A 24,203-nucleotide genomic window follows, 5' to 3' on the forward strand; every position below is an offset into this window, starting at 1 on the left:
ATATTGTGATATAATCAATGTTTTATGTCACGGCTCCTTGGAAACAAATATGGGTCCCCTGCATGCCGAAAGTCGGGAAAAACAGATGACGAAGACGAACCAGCACTAGAATGGGAAGCAGATGAACAGAATACAAGAGACATCAAGAGACATCGATCAGCATGATGAGAATAACTAGAGCCTCTTGGTGTCCGTCGCGCAGCTCGACGCACAATTACCCACGGCTGCGGCGAGAAGGGGACTTAGACGGGGTGGTTTCAAGCCGCCGATGTTCCCGCTGGGGAGACCACGCGGTCATCTGGCCACCAATTCGCCCACTGACGGCACAGCGCGTCCGACGGCCCCCCCAATTCGTGCAAAGCACGGGAAACGACGCAAGGCACGATCGCTCCGGCAGCACACGAGGGAGCGGCGGGCCGACCCAGACATTTACCTCCCGTCAGGGAATTCGTGGCAGAGGGAATGTGACCGGACCGCCTTTACCTGTCGGTTCGAAGCAGCATACGAATCTGTTGGATGAACGGAGGAGGAGGAGGCTCTACGGGCCTTGCCGACGGCCCTCGACGATAACGCTCTGGCAGCGTTCCGAGACATCCCCGAGAAAGGACGAGGCACCCTCCGAAATGGCAGCCGCCTTCGATCCACCATCCAATGTGCAGAGGAAATTCCTGCAGTGGAGGCGAGGGGAGGCCGAGACGCCCCTCGCTTTGAAAGTGGGGGGCCCTTGAAAGCGCGGGGCCCGTGGCATGTGTCACTATACTCTTTGGTTCTTACGGTAAAATCACGTAGGTAGAAATAAAATAAATGACGGCGTTTCGAACGCAACACAAGCGCCCGTCTTCAGGTGAACAATCGCGAGAGCCGCGATGTCTGCTCCCTTGTGTAGCTACTTGGCGGTGGCAGTGCGAGGCTGGGGTCGACGCAGGGAGGAGACATCACGACGACGGCCCCGAGATCGGAGGCAGAGAGAGAGAGGGCGACCCCCTCTACCGCAAGAACCCACGAATTGCTTCCGGTGTGAGCAACTGGGCCACATTGTGCCAGGGTGCCAGAGTGATGGCTTGTCAACGACAATGCCGCCGACATCCTCCGTCCCACCGACAACCACTTCCCAAGCCCGACAAGCAAGTCGCGACAAATCAGACACCTGCAGAGATGGCAACGTTTTTGGAACCCTGAGGTGTAACAATTTATTCTCGTGTACTACCCGCATCAACCGACCCCTGCAGGCTAGTGGGAACCACCATGCAGTGATGCTGCAGCCCCTCGTCCCACCTCATCAAAAGTCCTTCTGAGGGACTACCTGCGAAGTCCCCAATGAGCAGGGTCTTTGCGATTCAACTCAGCGCGGTGCCGCAAGCTCAACAATGTCACATCCTCTACCTGCAGCCGCCCCCACTCGGCCTGCGTGAGACCCAACGTGTTGTCCCCAGGTGTCACCACCCTGGCCGGTTCTGCGTCACTCAACGTCGCCCCGAGCTTTGGTGACACTGCCAAGGGTGGTCTACATCAATGCAAACCCACACACCTGATGACGACCGTTTGTGTTATGGTCGAAACGTCGTGAGAATTTTTATTGTTTTATATATGTTTTATTATTTTATTGTTTCCCTTCAACGTGACTTTACCGAAAGAGCTAAGAATATGAAATATAGCTATTAATATGTATATCCCTGCTAACAGCGTCAGTTATATTCTTAGCTCTTTCGGTAAAGTCACGTTGAAGGGAAACAATAAAATATTTTTATTGTTTTATATATATTTTAGTATTTTATTGTTTCCCTTCAACGTGACTTTACCGAAAGAGCTAAGAATATGAATTACTGCAGTCACGAAAGTTTTAAATCAGCGTCAGTTATATTTAAAAAATATGTAATAATAATACAACTTTTTTGCGATTTTTTTATTGTGTTAGAGTTATACCAGCGATAATTGATCTAAATTATATGCGATATGAAGAAGGGCCATTTCGCAGACTATCCGTTTTCCTTTTCAGCGGTGTTAATGGCGAGTGTGTTGAGTTTTGTTTCGTGTTCGTTTTTGTTTGGCTGTTTTTGCTATAATTTCTATTTTCTGCACCGTTGTACATGTACATGTTTTCACTCTATCGCTTTTGTCATGTTGGTGACCCAGGTCTTGCGCTCTTCTCACCTGGTGAACCTAAACGTCAATCCCAATCAACGAATTGTTCATTATTTACACATCGATAGACACCCCTGTATCTTGTTCAACTTTTCCATACCTTAATTTTGTAACCTAATTACGATCCAAACTTGATTTGAAGCTTTCGTGACTGCAGGAATTACTCTTTGGTTCTTTCGGTAAAGTCACGTAGAAATAAAATAAAATAAATTGAATGACATTTTGAGTCCTATTCGGCCGTCTGAAATGCTTTCTTGACGATATTAGGAAACGACTGGTGATATGCACTTTTAAATCTAGATTAAAAACTAACTTAAAAAACTGTGTTTAGTTTGTCCTTCCCCCGCATCTCTGATTAGCACGGTTGAATGCAGACGGTGCGAAAGAAGTTCAACAACAACCTCCATTCGCCACTCCGTGGCGGTGACATCACCACGGTGATTATGCCAGGCGAAGTGCACTTTAAAGTGAGGCGACTGGCCGATGCACCACCTGTGCACCCAACTGTGCCCACCTACTATGTTTAGCCACCTGGCGCTTGCTCGGGTTGGTGAGCGTCGCTCCATAGCCCTCCGTTCATGCTGAAGGGCGACTGCCTCCAACTACCCAGTAGCGTCCTTCACAAGCCTCCTCCACAGAGGCCGATCTTGACACCGCTGGTACCAGTCATCGGAAAGCACACTTAGCTCTACATCCTCTTGTACCACATGATTACATCTCTTCTCGAGCCCCTGCCACGTCCATTTGGCCCCCTCTATCTGGCTGAACAAAAGCTATTTAGGCATGCGGTGGCTGTACATGCAGGCTCTATAACCCAGCCAACGCAGCCTTGCCTCCCGGAGCTCACCGATGAACTTTGTCGAGCTCTTTCAAGATTTTGTGAAGTCCTCACACAATACAGCCTGGCTAAACCCAGGATGGATCGTAGGCATGCCAGCCTGAATGTGTTTTACTGGCGAAGATGTTCCATTGGGGGGGGGGGGTCCGCTTTTCCGCAAGAATACAGGAGGGCATGACGGTGGCCGTGAATACCCGAGGCTTCATGTGGAGCAACAGACCAGGAAGCTTCCACACAGCTTTACCCAGCCGATGAACAGATGCCACTCGACTGATTTGGAGTGAGACTTCTGCTATCAAATCGGAGCTGGTCATAAGCACACTGCCCAGGTATGGAAAACTCTCCACTCTCTCTACAACTGCCCCATCACCAATCGGGAGTTGAGGGGGTGGAGTGTTTGATGGCACAAAATACCCAGCCAGGTGCTTAGTTTTGGTGGGGCTGATGGTAAGTTTGTAGCATGCTCCAGGTCTAGCAGCAGCGCTTCCAACTTCTTCTAAGTGAACAGCAATCACCAGATCATCAGCATATATAAATGGTTGACCAATAGGGAGCTATCCCTTGACCACATTGATCAGCCTCCCACTGTATCTGTACCAGATGGATATTCCGCCAGTACAGCCAAGGAAGGCTTCTCGAACTACGTTGTCGAAAAAGATGTTAAATAATGTTGGAGCCACAGCACATCCCTGTCGCACCCAAAGGTGAACAGGGAATGGCTCTGACTCCCAGCCACGTAGCTTTACTCGGGCCTACCCACCATCATCAAGGTCCTTAATGATTGTGAGCAGTCAGGGACTCCAAAAGCATGAAGAAAAAAGTTCAACATTCATTACCACTCCCCACCTTAAACACCTACACACACAGCGACAAAAGACACGTTTGACAAAGTCCCTCCTGCAGGAGAGAAGGCTTAAAAACGTGAAACCAAATTTATTTTTCTATAATTTCTTTGCGGTCTACTTGTCAGCACCACAACATCCATGTGGGAACAAGTCATTAAACTGGTAATGCAGGGGGTGCAGGGTTATCAAAAAAGCTTGCGCATATGTGTGCACATGTGAGTGCTAACATCTATGTTCATGTGATTGTGTGAGAGTGCATGGGCATTGCACGTGTGAAAACTTATTATTTACACGCGCTGGACATGAGTTTCTCATTATTTGATGGAAAGTATTAAAGCTGGTTTATCACTCATTTTGCTGGTGATGCTCAATGTAGCTGGCTGTAGCTGGTATTATCAGCTGTTAATGATAATGTGAGATGATGTTGGTGACACTGGGTGTATTTTGGGGTGTTGCCGTTGAGTCTGGGTGTTACTGGCCATACAGGGTACTTCTTCTTTGGTTCTTTCGGTAAAGTCACGTAGAATGATAATAAAATAATAAATTGATAAAATAAAATAACAATAATATTCTCACGACGTTTCGGCCACAACACAAGCGGCCTTCATCAGGTGAAGGGGGCGAGACTGTCTGGTAGGACAGCGCTGGAGTGAAAGAGCCACGTTCAGATACGGCCTTTAAGCTGTGTGAGAGGAACAAAGCGCCTTGACAAAGGAATTAGCATAGAATTTAGCATTGAAATGGCTGAATGATTAGCTTGTGACTGGTCACAGAAATAGCTATGTTAAAAGTTAAAGCATACACACCCGCAGAGGCACCCATTGTTAAAGGGATTAGCATAGAATTTAGCATTGAAATAGCTAAGTTAAGGCATACACATCTTGACAATGGAATTAGCATAGAATTTAGCATTGAGATAGCTGAGTGGTTAGCTTGTACCTGCTGCAGAAATAGAGCTTGTACCTGCTGCAGAAATAGCTACGTTAAAGTCAGAGCATACACATTCACCGAGGCCCTTAGTACAAATCAAACAGGAGAATTTAGCATTGAAATAACTAGGCGAATCCAGCATTGAAACAACTGAGTGATTAGCTAGTGACTGGTCACAGAAATGACTACACATCTGAGCTATTCACAGTACTATATAGTGAACCAATACAAACTCAAATATAAATTACCTTCATGTTATCAATAAACTCTATATTCTCCAATCAGCTAAGCTACCAACAATAAGTCGTTATATATCACAATGCTATATGGCGAAAAAATGGGTGAATTCTTACCCTCAAATTTCAGCACCACGGATAGCTACGGGTCCCGTTCAGACGGACGAGTTCGTCCATGGTCGGAACAGAGGAGGGGGAGAGAGACAGCTGCGAGGCCCTAGTATGCTCCATATTGTAAAACTATACCATTAACCGTGGTGTGAGAGGTATTAAGAGGCAATGCTGGCGAAAGAGCTGCGGTCTGAAGGTCATCGTAAAAATACAATTAATTAAGAACAGAAATGATTTAAAACATCTTTCCAGTGGTTACTAAGCCTGAATCCATCTTCTCGGTTGAAATTGTCTCTGTGCTTGTATATGTGAATGGCCTCATGAACGAATCTCTCATGGTAGCCGGTTGGTTTGCAAAGAACCTCCGTCTTGGAGAAGTCAATGTCATGTGAGCCCACTGAATTATAACAGTGATCTGCCACGGCAGAGGAGTTCGTCCTACCGTGTTTCAAGTCTGCTTTGTGTTCGCGGATGCGGTCCGAGATATGTCTTTTGGTTTCTCCAATGTAGCTACTACCACAGAGGCACTTTAGTTTGTAAACGCCCAGGTACTGTATGTCTGGAAGAGTGGCTCCACAAGAGGATCCTTCTTCATGACTGGAGTGATGGCTTTGCGGATTGTGTAGTCGGAGTAGCCATTAGCCCTGAGAGCCTGGTGTACGTGCTTGAGTTCACTGGTAATGTGTTCCTGGTCGGAAATGCATTGGGTTCTATGGTATAGAGTCTTGATGAGGGAGTTCTTCTGGGATGGATGGTGGTGGGAATCCGGTTTCAAGTAAGCATCTGTATGGGTAGCTTTCCTGTAGACAGAGTGGCTCATTGAACCATCATGTCTTCTTTTAATTAAGACATCCAAAAATGGTAGTTTGCCATCTTTTTCGACCTCCATGGTAAATCTGATGGCTGGGTGTATGGAATTGATGTGGTCGCGGAATTGGTCTAGAGCAGGCTGGCCATGTGGCCAGATGACAAAGGTGTCATCAACGTACCTCTTCCATAAGGTCGGGCGTAGAGTGGCAGTCTGGATGGCGTCAGTTTCAAATTTTTCCATGAATACGTTGGCTACAACCGGAGATAGGGGGGAGCCCATTGGGGTGCCCTCAGTTTGTTTGTAGAAAGTTCCATTCCAGGTGAAGTAAGTGTTGGTTAAGCAATGTCTCACCAGGGGGGGTACATCAGTATGCAGTCCTTGATGAACCAGGTCTTCAATGATAGTGATGGTGTCAGGTACCGGGACTTTGGTGAACAAGGACACCACATCAAAACTGACAAGCAGGTCGTTTGGGGACAGGGAAATGCCTTTGATTGTCGATACCAGGTGAGTAGAATTTAGTACCGCAGAGGTGGTTTTTCCAGTGAAAGGTCGCAGTATATCAGCAAGAAAACGTGCCAGTTTGTAGGTGGGGGAGCTGATAGTAGAGACGATGGGACGAAGGGGTGTATCTTCTTTGTGTATCTTTGGAAGGCCATATAATCTTGGCCATATAAAAATACAGGGTACTTGTATCCGTGTGTTGTTAATGTCGCAGTTACAGGAGACCCTGTGTGACTCGAGCAGTTGGTGTAAACTACGTGTCTTATTTGTACTCTGGTAGACTTTAGGAGTTGCTGTGAACTCTGTTGCTAGAATTTACTGGCCGAATAGATGTCGCTATTAACTCCCATGTATTGTTAGATACTCCAGTTGACTCGGTGTTGCTGTTAACTGCGTGTTGTTCGAATTCGCCAGTTGATCCTGGATGTTGCTGTTAATTGCGTTTGTTGTTGATGTCGCCTCGTATCAATGGGAGACGTTTGTTGTCCTCCCTGCACCAATGCCAGTTCACTCCCCTCCAGGACTCTCACCGCCTCTCTTCACATCTTCATTTTTTCGGGAACGCCTGCCGGGAGCCTCCCCTGCATCACGGAGAAGTGTGCAACCGCGGGTCGCACTGGGATGAAAAGTGGAACACTCCTGACCCACATGCCGGCCGCTCAATATAGGACCACAGAGCTTGAGCAATTGTTGGCACTGGTTCTGGCTATTTTGCCCGCTTGTCTGTGTATTATCATGCCTCCACGCGAAAACTGCATGTGTTACAAATTCTACCACGTTTATAGATGGAATTTTCATGCAAGATGCTAAATACATGCAGAATATTATTTTTAAGATGTGGAGGGACACACACACACGTGGAAATGAGGACACAGATAGAGGACACAGATAGTGACCAGTGAATAAATTAAGAGAACAGCCGCCATTGAGTGATGTGACCGTAGCAGCTGTGCCAGGCTAGGTGCATTTTGAGATTATGGAACACAGAGTCACCCACATGGAGATATGCAGACATGTGCTTGGCACAGAGGCACATGAAAACGAATGGTTCTTCAGAAATATTATCTGGCGGGCTACAAAAAGTTAGCGACGGAATATCACGTGCCACGCGTACATGTTACGTCACGTGACTTATTTACGTCATAACGTCAGCTATGTGACAGCTAATCACCATAGTTTGTCTCCAACTCTCATCCCTATCTCTTGTATATCACTTTTCATCTCACTAACCTGTATCTACAGGTTTCCACAGTTTATTCAGGTTTGGTTTGTGCGATTTCACGTATATGCGGCTTACCTATTTCTCCACAAAATTCGCTAAATGTCTTTTGAACTCACTCTATATGCCACTTTGCGGTCAGATGTGACACAACATTGCATGTGTACGTATATACTACTCGGCAGGACGCTGTCTTGTGCGGTTTCACTTTGTGTGCCCTTTTTTTGGGAACTTATCCACCGCATAAAGTGAGGGAAACCTGTATTTATACCTCGGCAGGCCACTACAAAAGCCTTCACGGGCCAGATGTGCCAGTGGGAGAACCCTGTGTGATGACATGTGCTATAACGCATCGGTGACACACCGACACGCATGGTAACAATGCTGCAGGGGGGCACGTGAAGACACAAGCAGACACGAAGTACCACTGACACAAAGAAACACTGTTGACACCGTTGACACTGAGACACACAAAGGCAAGCAGATGCATGTGCAGACACAAAGGCATACGTATACACAGGAACACACGTGAAAATGCACGGAACCGTGATCTATGATCTAAAGGAAGACGCAGCATGCGTAGTGACACGGAGGGACATGAGGACATGCGGGGAACTAACCGAGAGAAGGTGGGACATTACAGAGACATGTGAGTACACATTTAGACTTGCGGCGACCCACAGGGACACACAAGGACACGTGGGGTAAACATTTAGATATGCAAGGTCCGACGAGGACACAAAAGACACGTGAATGCACGTAGGGCGACATAGGTGATGGGAGAGGGATCTCCTACCGGCCACTGTGTCCCTGCATGTACGTCATGCCCCGTGCCGATCCTCTGAAGACTGTACGACCACCTTGCCCCCGCCCGCACAACTTATGCTGCACAAACACACAACGGATACACGCAAATGTGTACTCAACATCAAACACACACCACACACAATGCGCGTTTATGCGCACAACAGACACCATGCACACGACACAAAAAGCACGCGGAGCACAAAGATTTAACACAATGCGCAATGCACTACACGACGTGTATCGTGGTAATGGTGGTGGGAATGAAGATGATGTTGACAGTGGTACCAATGAATGTGGTTATGATGGTGGTGACGGCATTAATGATGGTGTTAATGACGTTAAAGGTGAAGGCAACACTGGTTACAGAGATGATGGTAATGGTGTTGATGGTGACGGTAACGGTGATGGTGATGAATATGGTGGTTATGACAGTGATCATGGTAGCGGTGATGGTGTTAAAAGTAGTGGAGATAATACTTTAGTTGTAGGGGTGATGGTTGTGTTATTGATGGTGATGGTGATGACAATGATAGTGGTGATGATGGTGATGAATATGGGAGTTATGATAGTGATGTTGGTAGCAGTGATTTTCATGATGGTGATGATGGTAGCTGTAATGGTGTTGATGGTAGTGGTGATGGTGATAAAACTGTAATATTAGGGGTGGTGATGGTGTGATGACAATGGTAGTGGTGGTTATGACGGCGACGATGATGATAGCGGTGATGTGAAGTACGTACGCACCTTGTCCTGCCGAGTCGTGTGTCTGTTCTGATCTCTTCCTCGAGAGCACCCGGCTGGAACAGAGAACAACTCGCTCACTCGCCCACTCAAACTCGCTCACATTGACCTTCACATACCCACCCTCACATTCACACATTGACCTTACCTGTAAAGATGTGTGTGTGTGTGCGTTTTTTTGAAGATGTGCGTTTTTCCCATGATGATGTACATGTGCGCGTGTCTGTGTACCTGTGAAGATGTGGATGTGCACGTATGTACTTGTGAAGATGTGTGTGTACCTGTGAAGATGTGAGCGTCGGCCTCCGTGTACTCGTGGGGGGTGAAGTCATCTGGCACGAGTGGTGGCGCTGGCGATGAGTCCGAGTCCGCGCGCTGCCTTTTCCCTCCGACCTCCGTGACCTCGGCTGCCCCCGGTGCCTCTCTACGTGTGGCACCCTGCCCATGGAAAGGGGTAAGGGAGAGGCCGAACGAGAGAGAATGAAGGCAACACAGTGGGAGGGGGTGGGGAGGGGAGAGCGGCAGTGGGGAGGTATTCTGGTTTGTGTCGGATTTTTGTCTTTTCCCCCAATGTTATCCCCACGATGCTACCAGCATCAAGTCACGAGTCACAGGATAGGGTACCGATTCGTTAACCCTCGTCGAGTTATCACCAGCGCACCAGGGAAAGAAAAAACAGTTTATTTCATTATTATTTACTCCTTACCTTATGCGATTCCCTGTGCACTTTTTTTCATGCGGTTGCAATTTATTTTGCTCAGTCGGTGTAAGCCGCCGAGTTCGCGACGGGTTTCTTTTTACATTTTTATTGCTCTATGCCCATGTACCATTCGCATTCCGCTGTGATGCGCACCGATGCCTACTTTATTGACGGCAAAAATTTGCACGCCACGACGTAATTCGCTCAAACACATGCAGAATGTTCACAAGAATAACGCATCTGAATTCGTATGCAATTTTGTAAGCAATGTCTTACCCCAACACAGGCTGGTGTTCAGATGGAATGGGAAAGGGCAGCAGTGAGTGGGGAGGGGGTGGGTGGGTGGGGACTTAAGGGCACCAGGAGGGGCCGGGTCCCACGAAGCCCAGTCACAAACGCAAGGCCCGGGGGTGCAGGTCCTGCAACAGGTTCCCAGTTCATACTCTTTGGTTCTATTCGGTCACGTAGGTAAAAAATAAAACAACAAAAATCACGACGTTTCAGCCACAACACAAGCGGCCGAAACGTCGTGATTTTTGTTTTATTTTTTACCTACGTGACTACCGAATAGAACCAAAGAGTATGGATCCTTGCAGTCACGAAAGCTTTAAATCTAGGTTCCCAGTTCCCCCATTGGCCGTGGAAACGCCGGAGCGCGAGTGAGCGGGGCGCACCTGTTTCTGCTCTCGCACAGTCGGTACGGCGACCGGCTCCTCTTGAGGGCGCTCCACCTTCATCTTCTTCTCCGCTGCAGACACCGGGATCCGTCACTCATGGCGCGTGCGTGCAGTAGTGTGCTGGTTAATGCACTGCAAACCCAGTGACCTGATTTCAATTCCCGCTTGCGATCAACAGCAATGGCAAATATTTGATCAAGTCCTGGGCCTCCCCGAGGTCGACCGAGCCTTAAATGAGTACCGGGCACGATGTGTAATCATCAGTGCTGGGGAAACAAAGGCAGCCGAGCCTGGTGTTGACTACCCACCCCTCGTGTAATCCTGGATCTTCAGAGACGCTTGCTAACAATACTTGCCCCAAGTCTGTTAAAGGTGATACGATTTTTGTCGTGTGTGTGTGTGCGTGAGCAACGCCTCGACTTCTGTACTTGTCTGCATGTGTGTGTGTGTGCACATGCACGTGCAAGTGTTTGTGACTGCTGGATTAGTGCATGTCTCTGTGTTCATGGTGTGTGTGTGTGTGCCTTCACCGTATTTGGCTTTTGCAGGCTGTGCAGAGCTCTTCTTTGGTTTCTCTGGCGCTTTCATCAGTTTCCAGCGACTACAGATCTACAGAGACGGATGAGATAGCACTCAACGGGTTCTCATCACTCACTCAGTCAACTACTTAAACACTCATTCACTTACTCAGCCACTCAGGTACTCGTTCAACGATCCAACCACTCATGCACTCAACTGCACTCTCTCACCTACCCAAGCACTCACTCAACCATTCATTCACCCACTCATCTGCTCAAACATGCACTCAAATAACCACATTAATCACCAAACCACTAAAATTCCTCACTCAGCACCCATCCGCACAAGTGGTTTGTGAAATGGAATGATGGAGATAATGATGATGATGATGGAGATGATGATGTGAGCAAGATGTTAGCACACAATAATCACGTGTTACCTCAAAGACTTTTGAGTTAGGATCCCATTTCTTTTCTTGAAATGGCAGAGATTTCCCGTCACTGGATGGTAGATACTGCAAGCACAAGCACATGAACAGATGCACAAGCGAACTTTTTTTTATTTTCAATCACTTCCTCGAGTCCCCACGTCTTCATGTTTCCAGTATTTCTGCGTCAATGAAGACCGTTTTATCCAAATCCTAAGTGACCCCGTGTAACGTGTGACCCTGTGCTAATATTGTGTCTCTATGCCTCCTATCTGTCTCTCATTTACCATGCCTCCTGTGTGTTCCCCACGTCCCTAAGTCGCTTGTATCGCTGCATTGTCTTGGTGTCCTTGTAATTCCCGTGTCTCAAAGTCCATGTATCTCCTTGGCACTCAACTACCCCTGTGCCTCCACATGTCCCTGTCTCCCCATGTCTCACCATGCCAAAGGGGTTGACGAACGTCTGCAGGACACGCGCTGCCTTCATCTGGGACGTGGAGCTCTGAGCAGTGCGAGCCTCGTTCTGCTGCTCTTCGCTGTCCTGCACACCACAGCAGAGCGCAGAGCGCTACAGCACATCGCAGCGCACTACAGCAACATGACAGCAATTTCAGCACAGCTCAGAATGCGACAGCACACAAGAGAACGCACAGAACGCCCCAGCACATGGTGGCTAACACAGCAAACACAGCACGGTACAGAAAGCTACAGCACACGAGATCACACACAGTGCTTTCGCCAGCGGTGTGGGAGATGAGACATGGGTTGGTTGTGGTCGTGTGTGGATGTTGGGCTCACGTCAAACAGGGTGAGGACCGGGCGCGTGACAGGCACCGCCCTCCGTGCTCCCTCCACTGCACCACACAAAGACAAAAGTCAAAGATCCTCAATATAGCCTTGAAAAGACTTTTAGGGCAAGTGATGTTAGCGAGCATCTACGAAGGTCAGCACAGAACACGAAGGGGATGGGAGGACCAACACTACACCCAGCCACCTTTGTCTCCCCAGTGCTGATGCTTTACACGCACTGAGTACTCATTTAAGGCTGAATTAATCTAAGGGAGCCCCAGGACCGGTTTAGATATTCGTCACCGGTGTTGGCCATAAGCAGCAATCGAACTTGGGTCGCCAGGTTAATAGTGCAGCACGCTAACCAGCTAAACTACTGCTGTTCGTCGTGACCGGGAATGGAACTTATGCCATCAGGAACGTGCCACTACACACTACCACTGCACAACCGCTCTCTAGCGACATACAGACATACGCTAGCACAGAAGATGCACAGAGATACAGACTGAACAATACACACGTGAACACACACACCCACACACGCGCAATAATATACAGGGCCACACACCTGTTGCAACCGCTGACACACAAGACATACGCATGCAGACAGGCAAATAAAGACACGTTAACACCTGTTTGACCACTAGTGGGCGGTATATACTCCGCTAAGGGACAGTCCTTTGGAACTACTGGTCGTAGGTTGGTTTCCTCAAGGTCCTTTCCCAGTCTGTTGGTCAGTAGTTGAGTGGTCCATATTTCTGCTGGACGCTTGGTTTCGTTCTTGATTGTCCGTGACAGGTCGTTGAGTTCTGTTATCATTTGAATTCCTGTAAAGTCTTCAACTTCTTCATCTTCTGGATCCCTATGCTGCTCCGGCATTGACTGTGCCCATATTTGTCGGGATTCAAGGTTCATGACGGGTTTAAGGCGATTCAGTAGTTCGATCCCAATGATCAGCTCTTTTCCTGGGTTCTGCACGACATATAGTGGATGGCTCATGTTGACTTTGTTGAACGTGAGCTTCATCATGACCTTGCCCAATGGCCGCATGTGGGTCCCTTCGCATCCTGAGTAGGTGAGCCTACTTGGCATCATCTGTAACGTTTCATTCTTCCTCTGGACGGCAGTCTGGAGTTCATCAAACATGTCTCTGGATATCATGGATATTTCTGCTCCCGTATCACAAAGGCCCTGGCTGGTCAGGGTGTCTTGCAGTATTACTTCCACGTGGACTCGTCCGACCGGTCCTACGGGAATTAATTCCCCCAGATGGTACCCTTTACCCTCTGGTACCACCTCGGTGACTGCTTTGGGGTTTCTTGAGTTTCTTATGTTCTCTTGGGCTATCTTTGCGTTGGGTGCGTCCTCTTCCTGTGTGTGTTCTGTTGGTATTCTTTTCTTGGCTGTTCGCATGGGAGTCTTCATACTCTCTTGATGTTCTCTTTCCATCCGAATATAGTGAGCGTATCGACTCCTGTTGGCTGCCTGTGGTCTATGCCCCATTGCTAGCGGAGGCGGCAGTGGGAGACGATATGGGGATTGGTTCGGTGGGCGTCGGCCTCCGCGGGGTAGGTATGATCCGTCATTCGCTCTCCATCCTCCATAGTTCCAAGATCAGCCCTCTTCTATATTCCAGGGCTGTGGGGGCCGTGGGTGCCAGGTCCCCCGTGACCAGTTGTCCGGCGTGTTGCTGCTGAGTTTTGATCCTCGTGGATTTGGCGCCCTCTCCTGGGGTGTTTCATGTTCGTTCCGGGTGGTTCTGTTATTATTCCCTGGAGACTCGTTTCCTTCCAGATTGAGACGATCTTTGTCTTTGGTGATGATGTGTGTTTTAGCTGTGCTAGTGGTTCTCCGTCCGTTCACCCAGGCCGTGTGGGCCTTGCTTTCAATCTGGCGCAAGGAGGCAGTCTCGGGGTCTAGCATCGTTCCTACTATCTTCACTATTTCAGGTCTTAGTGATTGGAAGAACATAACTTTTAATATCTTCCCTTCTTCCTGGGCGTTGTCCACGTCACCTGCGGAATTTGCTCTCTTGAGGCGTAGGAGATAATCTCGTGGGTCTTCGTCCGCACGCTGAGTCATCAATTTTTGCCGCGTTCAATCCTTCAGATAGTGTGGAGTATTCCCCAAATCTATTAACTACTGCTCGGCTTAATTGCTTAAAATCGCTCTTGACCCTATTTGGCAGGGATGTTACCCATGGTCTGGCGGTTTCATGTAAGCTCCTTGACAATAAACATGCTTTTTCTGCTGATTTACCCAGACCCCGGATCTTAGCCTCCTGTCCTACTGTAGCTATGTGGTTGTGTATATCCCTGGTTTTGTTGTGTGGATCGAAATAGGGAATTCTGACGAGCGCTTTGTCCATCAATTTCAGAGTCTTACTACTGAATGAGTATTCGGACAGTTGATCGTCGTCAGAGGCGTCAGATTCAGAGGATTTGTCACTCGAGCTGTCCCTGCCTTCGCTATCACTACTGTCATGTTTCCCGTGTCTGTGTCGTGGTCTCCCTCTGTCCGAGGATTCGTATCTGTCCCGTGGCTTGTGTCCCTTATTTCTCTTATGTGGGTCTTGTGATCCATGCCTGTGGGTTGGTGTGCGTGATCTCCTTGAGCTGTGTCTATGTGGTGAGTGTTTTTGTCCTTGACCTTCACGCCGTCTACTACGTGCGTGGTGGCTGCTAGGTGATGTGCTGTGTTTATGTTTGTCTGGTGCTACATGGTTGTCGGGATTCCTGTGTTTGTCATCTGTGGTGCGGGTGGTTTTGCGTTGGTAATTTTAATGTGTCGTGCGTTTCTCTGGTGAGCTGTCCCTTGTACCCGTGTTATGTTGGTCATGTTTGCTTGAGGTGCGTTTCTCTGGTGAGCTGTCTGAGCTATCTGCATCTGATGGGTCATGTTGGCGTGATGTACGCCTTCCTGGAAAGTGATCCCTGCTGTAGGTTCCACGTCGGTCATGCTTACGTGAGGTGCGTTTTCCAAGTGAGCTGTCTCTGTCATCTGCACCATGTCGGTCGCACTTGCGTAGCGTGCGTCTTTCTGGTGAGCTGACTGAGCTATCTGGAACTGGTTGGTCATGTTTGCGCGAGGTGCGCTTCTCCGGAGAGTAGTCCCTGCCATAGATTCCACGTCGGTCGTGCCTGCGTGGAAGGAGTCTACCAAGTGAGCCGTCTCTGTCATCTGCATCATGTCGGTCGTACTTGGGTAGCGTGCGTCTTTCTGGTGAGTTGTCTATGTCATGTTGCTCGTTTCGCCCCAGCTCCGCCCTTTGTCGCTCTATCAGTACAGAATACCCTGGTGACTTAGGGTTAATATTTTGCCTCTCTCTAACCTCGGGGTGGTCGGCCTCCTGTTTTCCTGTTTGTGTCCGTATTTCCCCTTCCCTCTCCTCGATTTGCGAGGGGGTTTCTTTATCAAAATCGCTTTGCATTGTAGCCATACTTTGTGTGGGATCTGGCCCTGGGCTACGTCCGCATGGCTCGGAGTGTGGTAAACTGTTACTCCCGTATGTGTTCTGTGTACCGACGTCTGGGGGTCCCGCTGGTGCATTCAGCGCCGACTCTTTTTCTCTCACGAGGGCGTGCAGACGCACTACCTCTTCTATTAGGGACAGTTTTTCCTTCCTTTCCCTCTCAAATTTTTCCCCAGTCCATAATCTTTCTCTGTCTGTCTGTGTGAGGAGATACGAGTCTAACCTTGCTATTTCTGCAATTTTTATGTCACGTTTGGCTTTGCTACATTTCATCACATCCTTAAGTAGTTTCCTCCTATGTGCCTTAACATCTTCTCTATGTCTCCCCTCCATTATGTCTTTCTGCTCTGTCTGCTCTCTAGCAGTCCGTCCAGTACGTTTTAACACAAATTCACGATATTGTTTTTCCATAGATTCTATCTCCTCCTCGGAGGGCCACTCTGTATCAGTGTTATGCGTTGGGATGTCACCCTCAGAACGTTGCGGGTCATGTGCCATCTCTATTATGTAGTGTAGTTAATAGACTTAAGAGTGTATCTTAACTCTAGCCTCTCATGTGTGGCGTGAGTTACCCTGGAATTCCCCTCAGAGCGCACATAAAAACATTTGTATCACAGAATATGTTGGTTCAATTTGAGCAAATAATCTTACTCCCACTGTCTTTGTTATACACTGCTACTCTGGTATTTTCTTCAGAGTGCGTTTTTTGTTTGTTTTACACCGTTTACCGTCACAGCGCAATGTTAGTTCACAAAACCTTGATTTGTACAACAGTGATTCGGTCCTTCATTTAAGCATAACCTGTCTGCGAGAGATCCCGGACGAGACCCCAATTTGTTCTGTATGTGGGTGTGTGAAAATTGATGAAAAATAATGAAAATTAAATGAAATTCGAAATTTGCATAATTAATCCAAAATTATGTTAATTCGTGTAATTATGCGTATAACTATGCTAATTAGAGAGGTAATCGTATTAATTATACGAGTGGGTGTGGTTGTGTTAATGATGAAAGCCTTTATGATAATCAGGTCCCGCCTCGTTGACGAGGTGGGGTTATCAATCAGGATAACGCAATCAATCGTGTGCAGTTACGCTAGTGTCAATTCGGCCTCGTTGTCTAACTTCGTATTATTGATCAGCATAATACAATGATTCTCGCTTTAACATTCCCCGAGTCTTCATATTTTAGGTCCCAAGTTCATATCATTCGCTTTAAAGTTTAATGAGTGTGGATTGGTGTGTTTATAGTTTAGGTTCCCGAGTTCATATCGCATCGCAGGAAACAGATCTTACGCAAAAATTTCAGGAAAGAATCACACGACCACTTCTGTATTAATCAATTTATTTTCTATTAAACCTTAACTATAACATGTATGTGAACTCTCAATCTCAGAACTTCAACACGGTATCCACACGGTATCAAGACAGTATCATCAACGACTGTACGATTTCACTTTGAAAACACATGGACCCCGCATTAAGCGATGGTTGTTAGTGAAAGAGAGTTATTAGAACATGCAAATGCTATACTAAACAAAAACCTTAACTTTATAATGAATGATTATATTGAATTGTCCCCGCAGTATCGTACTCATTGATCATAGATCATATGCAACCCTTATCACGTTGTTAGCACACTGGGTCACAGAACAGGTGATTATTCTGTAGAGTACGCGAATACGTGCGGCGATTTCGAACGAAAGGTACTTTAAAGATTATACGGCGGTAAGAAAAACAATAAAAACAGTTATTATTCTTAAAGGCACAAATCTCAACAGATACATCGGCAGATTATCTGACTACATAATGGCTTGGAGTAAGGGCATGCGATGGTGTGCTCCTTTCCCCTGAAGATCTTACCTGATACCAAGTTTTAATTGATTGTGGACCAGATCGCCTGATGAGGATCTGGTGGGACACACCCTTCCCCACAAGAGCGTGGCTCTACGGAAGAAGGTGTCAAAAATCAATTCGTATTGATGGATCTGTTGAATATTCATGCGATTAAGAGTACAGCCCACTAAATAGTAAAGAGGACAACTATGGATATACTTATAACGACGGGTGGTTGTCACTCGGTCTCGATGTGACGCCTTCACAGCCACTGATGGCCGATAGACTTGAGTGTTGGCTTCTGGTTAAGGACCCGTGTATGTTTGAGTGACATGAATTGTTTTGAATAGTCAGTGTTCGGAGTCGATCTTTGTGTAAAACAGACGCCTGCTTGTCGTGTGGTGAGGGGGCGGTGCGCGTCATACGTATAAGTCAATTCGGCGGTCACCGTGTTGAACGGATTCGGATGTCGTCGATACGCTGCTGCAGTTCAGAACGCGGTCGGTAGATGGCGGCCACAGCTCGCTCGCAGCGTGCACGGTGGTTGAGTGTTGACCCGGGTGCGCACTCGGCTGGCGATGCACGGTGTGCACGCAGCCTCGTCGCCAAACAGCGACCCTCACCACCCCGGCGGCAGCAGAGACCTCCGCGTCGGCAGAGGCTGACCCACGCAGGGGCGAGTTGAGCTGTCAAGCGGGTCTTGCCCGCCTGCAGATGAGATTGGGAGCCGCTCCGATGAGTCGAGCCCCCGATGGCCGGCTCCGGTGAGCCGATCGAACTCATCTGAGTTCCGATGAACTGCGGACGAGTCGAGCCGACCCGCTGGTCGCAGATCGCTCCTGAGTCGACCCCCTGGTCGAACTGAGGTTTCCATGCTCAGGATCCTCTTTTTATGCCCAAAAATCCCTTCACTCGGATCCTGCCCACAAGGCGGGGTTTCTTTCGATTTTTGCTGTGTCAGGATTTGTCCGTATGTATCTGCGTCCGTGTGTGTGTCCGTACGTGTGTCAGTGTGTGTCCTTGTGTGGATCACCCACGGTATATTCCGTTGTCATACTCCTACCATAAAACCCACAAGTAAAACAATCAAATGTTATAAATTGTCTCGAATGCGCCTCCCTGTCTGGGTGCACAACCTGGAGGGAGGGGCGATATTCCCTCCGACTTTCACCGACGCAGAAAGAAACGGTTAAGGTTTGTAAAGTTAACATTTATGCCTCACAGTTTCACAGTTATGCTCTGTATGTAACCCAAGTTCTGGGTTACCTTCCAGAGTTGTTTCTCCTACCATGGAGAAACAACCCCCTGAGATTCTGATCAAAACCATCACGTTACCATACATAGCAGGCGTTACCAAAAATATTTCCAAAATTCTAAACAAACACAAGATCCAGGTCCGATTCAGTACAATACACAAAATACGTGATCTGATCCCATCCGTAAAGGATGTCATTCCTGACTTACAGTACCCTGGTGTCTACAAACTGAGTTGCATTTGTGGTGATTGCTATATTGGGGAAACGAAGCAATGTATCTGACCGCATTCACGAGCACAAGTCAGATTTGAAACACGATAGGACAAATTCTTCTGCTGTGGCTGATCATTGCTACCAAAGTACTCTGCAAGCCATCTGGATACCACCAAAGATTTGTCCATGAATCCATCCAGATATACAAACATAGTCGTAACTTCAACCAAGAGGATGGTTTAAAATTGAGCATTCATTGGAAGGATGTTATTAATCAAGTAAAACTTTAGCTGCTTTAGAGTTTATATTCATATCCATATCTCCGGTCTTTTACTCCCAGCCTTACACACTACCATCACTAGGAAATTTGACGTGCAATGTTTCAATCGTGCAAATTTGTCCCCCATCCCACTCTCCCCCGCCCCCCGCCGCCCCCCGCCGCCCCCCCCCCCCCATCCGTTGTACATGAGTACCATGGCCAGGAGCTTCAATAATCTCCGTCCCCCAACACTCACCCCCCTCCCTACCCTGCATCCGTCCTCCCTGGCTCCTCCCCCCTTCTTACCATTTATAATCGCTTGTCACAAATAGCTCTCTCTACTCACCATAGTATTTTTTACTGTGGCTGTTCCACCTGATGACGGAAGCTTGTGTTGCCTCCGAAACGTCGTGATTTGATTTAGTTGTTTTCATTGTTTTTTTTACTTTTTACCAACGTGACTTTACCGAAGGAACCAGAGTATACTTAACAATATTAAAACATTTAATTCCCACTCACAACCAACATCAGTGATGATAATCTGAATGGGTCCTGGGCCTCTCCTAGGTCAACTCGGCCTCAAATGAGTACCCGGTGCGGTGTGTGTAAACATCGCTACTGTTGAGTCAAAGGCGACCTTCATAAACGCTGTGAAGGCAGGCCATACAGGGGATCGTTGTCGTGTATGTTTTTGTGTGAGTGCGCTTACATGCCCCCTTGTGTGTGAAATTGTTGGGATCCATTATGCGCCTTCCGACAAACAAGCCAGCATCATCGGGAATCAAGGCAAGTTAAGTTAAAACTGATTTTTCTTTCTATTTACCAACATTTATTTGGTATGTTATGTATAATATAGTATTTATTACAGTATAAAATGCAAATGTACAATATTTTTTATGTGTTTAACAATGTTTCCCTTTTAAAAATGATAAAACAATTTATAGCAATGAGTTATGTGCATTTAAATATAATACATTTTTGACGACCGTCTTATAAACCGTTCGACTTATGAACAGGTGATAAGTCGAGGGCTGCCCATATATTTGACAATATTAAAACATTTAATCCCCCTCACCACTTCCCCCACAACAACAGACGAACTTAATAAGAGCGCGTCCGAACCGATGCAATCTCTTGCGGATGGTTGGTGATTGGGATTTGGGGACCTCAATAATTTTTTCTGCACTGTCCATGTCACTCTGTACCATGGCTTTCATTTGTTCAGCATCGTGAGGCTTAGAGTCTGCCTTAACCGTGCTCTCGGACTCCAGGAGAGGGTTAACAGTGTCGTCTGCGTTTATAGGCAGAGACAATATGGAGCCCATGCTCGTCTCGGCTCCATTTTGGGTCGCCTCATCGACTGCCTCAATTGAAATATGAAATTCCTCAATATCCAGAGGCTTGATGTCCGCATCAATTCTGGTCTCCGACTCTGGGAGGGGGTCAGCAATTGATGCTGTCGAAGACACAGCAGTGTTCACATCTTCCACCTGAATGCTGCATTTTGTGGTGGATGTTGAGCTAGTGGCTGTAGGCATCTCCACATCCAAAATGGTTCCGGCGCTTAATGCAACAGAAGCAGAAGCCAGGAAGGCGTCAGTCCTTGGCTCAATTAAGGGGACTGCAACGGCGGCTGGAGATGGAAGGAAAGTGGCAGTGGACACCTTAGTGGCCAAAATGGGAATTGCCACTCCGGAAGAGCTGCAGCAAAATGATTCGACTGGAATTTGGCCAGGAGAAGTAAGTTGTGGAATTGAGGGAAGGTGGCAAGGTGCTGGAGCCGGGATGAAGAAGTTGTTGGGGTCCGAATCCAGCCAGCATAATTGGTAGGGGTCCATTGTCTTGGAAGGGATGTTGTAGGGGTCCAGAATAGGGAAGGTCTTGGTTGCAGGAGCCAGATGGGAGTTGATCTTGCATGCTGGTGCCTGGTGAAGTCCAGGTGGTGGAGCTGGAGCTGCACTCATCCATGGGTGCTTGAGAGCACTTTTCGGAGTTAGACGGTCATTTGGGTTCCAGCTGAAAACAGAGAGACAAGTACCGATGAGAAGATCAGCAAAATATACATACCCAAATGACACATTAAAGTGATACAATAAGCTTACATCCACTTGATAAAGTATCTAAGGGTTTGCAGGTATGTGAAGATAGGTATGGTAAGTCCACGCTCAAAGTGTGCGTACACAACGTGTTATCGCTAAAGTAAAGTTATTCCATTCTGTTACGGGCTTTCTGAGCGGTTCATGACAAACAACTTTATTCAGCTGCATGGCTGAGCAGTATAGGAATTCTAGGTATATGCGCGGAATAATATAATAGTACGTGGTGGCGTACCCTTATCACAGTTTTTTTTTCTCGCCATGGGATGACTGCAAGCTAATTTTATAGTGAAAATGTGCAAATGTGCATGGTTTTTATTTGTTTATCTCTGTAATGTGTAAACGGTAATTCCTCACTAAATGCATTTTTTCTTAATACAGAACATCTATTAGCGCGTTAAATGAGGATACAGTACTGCATTTGCCCTTTCATTCTTTACCTAGTTTCTTCTGCAGAGAGATGCAAGATAGCTGTACATTGCAAAGGGGATGCATATTCCCTTATGATATAGAAATTTACTGGAATTTTGTTACAGTTGAGGGAAACTCAAAGAGTGGGACACTCACCATAGGATGGAGCTGATGAAGTCCAGGAACAATGGGTCTCTCGTTTTCAGAAACTCCTTGAGCGGGCAACACTGAGGGGTCTCCTGCAGACATTCCTTGGTCAGTTGCCCAAAGAAGTCTGCAGTGGGTACAATCGCAAACGATGTCATGCATTAAAATATTATTCATGTGCACAAGGCTGTGATGTACAATGAAGGCTGTGAAGGACGTGGGGAAACAACCCAACTTTCACGTCATTGTGCAGCCAGACGAGTGATGTTATAACACCTAATCGCATATTAAAAAAAAAAATTGCAGTACTCACTGAAATACCGAGGACCGTCTGGTGCAGCGTGCAGCATCTCAAAAGGTGGTGTTCCCACAATCTGAAAATAAACGATACATTTGATCTCATGTCACTGGCGAGTTAAGAGGCGTTTTCTGTACGTACTTACATACATGGTTCGTATCATATTGATTAAATTATTCATTATTGAGTAATCACTTGATTTCACGTAACATGAAGCTGTTTAAAATTGAATTTGTACTCAAAGTCAAATGAGCATTGAGGCAGTGATCATAGCCTGGCTGCAGCCCTGAGTCAGTGGTAAAACTCCATTCATACGTCACAGGTGAATATATCTCTATGACAACCAATGTCGACTTCCCTAAAAAGTAGTACTCATTTTATCGACACTGTAGGGCTGAATAAACCCCAACCAGATTTAAACCCACAATCTTTCGCTAATAAATATACAAAATTATAAAATTAATGTTACCTTTGTGATGCCAGCGATCTCCTGACTCTCGCTGCTCATTGACATCAGTCGTTTGCCGACAGATATCTCAGCTAGTATGCACCCGGCAGCCCACATGTCAATTGATGTTCCAAACGGCTGGCCCAGCAATACTTCGGGAGCGTTGTATCCGGGCGTCCCAAATAAATCATCGGCTGGAGAAAAATAAAAAAAATACAATATTGCTTAGGTGGCCTGTAGGAGTCATAGTTTCACTAAAAGAATCCCCAATGTGTTCGCACCCTGTCCTGCATGATATGTGATAGTTTTCAAGTTTCAAGTTTTAATTTATTAGGTATAGCCCTGTGAGCCATGCGGCTCTTAAGTCGGGTGCAACCGCAACAAACAGAATATGACAGGACGTGATTTTACACGGAAGTGGACATTCCCAATGCACGGTTGTGAATTGGAGATCGTAAGGAGTTGTGAGCATTCCCTTAATACCTCGTGTGGAGCTACCATGCGCAGGCATCACTGCGTGATGCCTGTTCACATCAGCATCGTTCACGCAATTTGCATGAACGACGCTATATAAAACACAAAATTATTCCAGATAACAGGATCTGTAGGAATATTTAGAAATGTGATGATGTGTATAAATGTATATAAAGTGTAACTTACGAAATTCATATTCAAAAAAACTTCCTCCGAAGTCGGCCAATCGGATGGCTGCCGTGTGGTGATCTTTCACCAAGATGTTTTCCTGAAAAAATTAAGAAAACGGACGCATTATTTGTATTGTATTTAACCAAATGAGAGTCCATTAAGATGATTCCTGTCTGTATGGAAGAATGGCGTTCATTTTGTGCACTGTACATCTAACGTTATAAGTGTAAATGAATTATTTCTCGAGTCGGAAGCAGGGGGATCAATAACTCTCGTAAAGATGATCCAATACAACATCTTGTACTGAAGTTGGTCATGAAAACAAAACACTTATAATGGGAAGAATTGACATGGCGACTCTTCTCATCGGCGCGAACGGAGTTGTTCCGCAATTCAGGATGGTAAAAAAAGAAAAACCTGAATAATTACGTACAAGAATGAAAATAGGGTCACGGATAATTGGTGTTTCTGTGGACTCTACAGCTGCCATGGATAATGGGAGTCATAGGTAATATGATCACGGATAAGAGCTCTTCTGTATGAGGCAGCTGTGATGGGAATTCAACTGGCCACCACGTGGCAAAGAGCTACAGGTGCATGAGGCGCATACACTGCTCGATATGTTTAAAAGATCACCGTAAAGGTGCAGGCCTGCAATTATTTGCTCACCCCTCTACTTCCAGAAAGGCCTCCATCATTGAGTAGGTCGAGAGAGCTACTTAAATGGTTTTGGGCTACTCGTATACACAGCCAAATGTCTCAAAAGTGGTCGGAGTACCCACACTTTACGCCACCACTTGTGACTTTGTGATGAACTGTGTTGTACTT

The sequence above is a fragment of the Petromyzon marinus genome, chromosome 46 (assembly GCF_048934315.1).
Source record: "Petromyzon marinus isolate PM22_M1 ecotype Great Lakes invasive population chromosome 46, UKy_Petmar_22M1.pri1.0, whole genome shotgun sequence".
NCBI lineage: Eukaryota > Metazoa > Chordata > Hyperoartia > Petromyzontiformes > Petromyzontidae > Petromyzon > Petromyzon marinus.